The sequence below is a fragment of the Gossypium arboreum genome, chromosome 10 (assembly GCF_025698485.1).
Source record: "Gossypium arboreum isolate Shixiya-1 chromosome 10, ASM2569848v2, whole genome shotgun sequence".
Lineage (NCBI taxonomy): Eukaryota > Viridiplantae > Streptophyta > Magnoliopsida > Malvales > Malvaceae > Gossypium > Gossypium arboreum.
Window position 1 is genome coordinate 128,162,181 of NC_069079.1, and position 3,388 is coordinate 128,165,568.

Sequence of the window (3,388 nt, forward strand, 5' to 3'; positions counted from 1 at the left end):
TATAAATATATATGATATTAGTCAATACAAGTTTTGATATACATATACATATACAAACATGAATAATATACAATTTACCCAACAAACAAACCCATGATCTACAAAGAATCAGCATACATAATGCTTAATAAGTTGGTACCAAATTAACATAATTTACCCAACAAATAATATATTCAAGAATTGAAACTTAATTAGAGGAATTATTGAATTCCTTAGACACCTTAAACAATCCATGCCATCATCAAAATGGTTAGTTCAATAGCATGAGATTAAAAATAGAACATATAAGATCTTTGGCATTAAGAACCTAAGGATCCATGCTCAAATCAAGGAGAACATATATGTATATTCATAAGTTTACTTCCATTCCAATTCATAACATTTCATTTATTAAATGAAGAACTATAGCGAATTTACTTTGGATACTTAGGATAAAATTGCTTACACGAGTTGTGAATATAGATGAGCACACGAGCTATGAAAATGGGCCTGCTCACACGGTCGGGCATAGTGCTAGACACATGTTCATGTAACGTCGATTGTCACCTTTGGTCTTTCATGCATTTTTTAGTTTTCCATAATTTTTTCCACAGTTTTTCGGGTTAGAACACACACCTGAGTGTTTCCGAGATGTTATTACTACCGCAACAAACCGAAACCTATACATGACATCCACTTAACTAATTAAACAAAAAACACTCAAGAACCAAACACGCATTCGACCCTTACTCAATTAAAGTATTCAACCAAAATGCAACTAGGGCATTCTACCCTTACAACTTCTACATAAAACAACCTCAATCTATGGCATTTAGCCACTTACCCATGAATAAGAATGATTCCAACTACACTTAACTTGTCGGAAGGGTAACCGTTGCAGGATCCTTAGTTATTAGAACCTAAAAAAGATAAAAAATGAAGGTTATAGATCAACTAAAACCTCTTACCCTTCACATAAAAAAGAAATAATTAATTTATCACAAGGAAAAATGCACATACAATACTTACACTGAGACGAAAATACAAACTGCTCGTTCAAAAACACGACATGGAAAATAGCATAAATGAAACGACGACACAATAGAGATAAGGCGACAATAAAACAGTAGCAGAGGAATGACAATAAAGAAAGGTTCAAAGAAAGAAAAATCACTATGGTTTGTTTATGGAGAAATATGTCAAAATGAAAGAGAAATGGAAAAGTGGAAGGAAAAACGTCAAAGAGAAAACATGGGAAATGTTTTAGGGACGAGGGAAACAAAAATTAATTTTGTTTTAGGCACTAAAAGATTTAAACTTAGGACCCATAGGTAAGCTAAGGCTTTACCACTGAATCAGTAAGCTCATTCTTGTTAATAACTTATGAAAAATTAAAGATAATATTAACGTGACAAGCTAGGTATAGGAATAAAAATACTCAAAATTCAAGGAAAATGAATCAAACACGGAACCTCAAGTACACATCCGTAACACTTAACTGCTAAAGAAAATAAATTTACTTGACATAAATAATTACCCAAAAACTTAAAGAATTTTAGGGCATTACACGATTGGCCAAAAATCCATCTGGGATGCATTCTTGAATTCTCGAATCCACATATAGCATCCATACAAACTGTAGTACGAATTTATGAATTTTATCACGTGTCTAATATTTAATTTCAAATGTTGAAATAAATATTATATAACTTTGAATTTCATAAACTAACCTCATCTTTGGTTTGTTGATTTAAAGCTAGATGGATATCCTCGAACTCGGTCGGTATACATGTGTGCCTCGTGCAATTGTTTCACCTATTCAAATAATATGTTATTTCAACATTACAACAATGAAAAATGATAAAGATAATGATATTATCAAATAAATTTTACCATATTACGAGTTGGTATTCATAAGGGGGTCCACTTAGGGGTGTAAAAATGGTAATCGATACCATGCCCACAATTGAAGAAGGAGCATGCAACCGTCGATTTTAACTTTTTCTGGTCTCGTCACTCGACACATTTCTCGATACAATACTTCTAACACCACTGATCCCCTACTAAGTTGTCTCCCTTTCTTTCAAGTCAACTAGTAGTAGTAGTCACCTTAAATGTACTAGATTTCAAGATTTATCTGCCATAAGTAAACCCCCAATCAACCTTAAGATGAATAAGCACGTGAATTGTTCTTTTTCAACGTCACATGCGGAAGCTTTGATAGTTTTGAAGTTGTCCTCCAATCATCCTATATCGGTCCGACTACCTTTAAACTTGTTCGACACTTTCCCTAGTAGTTGCTCGCATGTTTCACTCCAATCGACACTCGACACTATTCCTGTAACGACTTCCCCATCGACTGATAGACCAATTGTAAACCAACATCCTCGAGTGTAATTGTATACTCACTTAAAAGAAGATGAAATGTGTGTGTCTCTGGCCTCCATCTTTCCACCAAAGCACTAATAAGTGGGGGGTCCTGTAACACCCTTAACTCCGTCCCGTTACCGGAACAGGATTACAGAGTATTACTAGTCATTACAGTACATTTGCACATAAACAAGTACAAATGCAATATATCCATCTAAATATAGTTTTAATGGGCCCACATTACTTTACAAGTGTAATTAAAACAAACCGGGATTTGATCCTAAAGCTTAGTAAATTTTTCATGAAATTTTAAATTTTCTTCTTTTGAACAGTACCACACGCCCGTGGGGCTAATTTAACATGCCCGTGTGGCATGGGACACGCCCGTGTCCTCAACCCGTGTGCAACACGAATTTTAGACACTACCATGACACACGTCCGCGTGGCCTGCCCGTGTACTAAACTGACTTTAAGACACGGTCGTGGCAACCAAGGCATACGCCCGTGTGACAAACTATGTGAACTCAAAATGAACCTTGTATTTTAAAAATTTACCAATCCTGTAAATTTCAATCCATAACCAATACAAATACCAATATTAAACCAATCCAAACGATATTATCTAATACTTAACTTTAAACACTTATCATGTATCATTATCAATTATCAATTTACTTATTTCACTATTACAATCACAATCCAATATAACACACTTAAGACATCCTAGGTACATGCCATTACTGATAATTAACATGCTTTACCTTTTTGAGTTCGGGATTGACTTATGATGCTGATTCGATGATCTATCTTTAACCTAACCTGCGCACGGAAACAAAACCGTACGCTGAGTATAAACTCAGTGGTATTTCTATAAACCGATACTTAAGTCAATAATAAATCATATATCAGTGAACCTTGAGAATTCAATCTATTACTCCTAATAGTTCAATCATTTGTTTTTGAAATATAATGCTAAGATCTTGTTAATCACTTTCGTTGAAATGTATACAGTTTCAATGTTTATTCATTATCCGTCGAT

At 34.1% G+C, this 3,388-nt stretch overlaps 1 long non-coding RNA gene across 1 annotated transcript; it reads right to left on the reverse strand.

The window, feature by feature from the left end:
- Positions 1-604: 604 nt before the first annotated feature.
- Positions 605-1,739, reverse strand: LOC128281814 (uncharacterized). The gene is made up of 3 exons (XR_008272085.1): positions 1,710-1,739; positions 1,547-1,615; positions 605-899 (listed from the first exon to the last, which is right to left on the reverse strand). It is a non-coding gene; the product is annotated as an uncharacterized LOC128281814 (long non-coding RNA).
- Between the last annotated feature and the right edge of the window lie 1,649 nt (positions 1,740-3,388).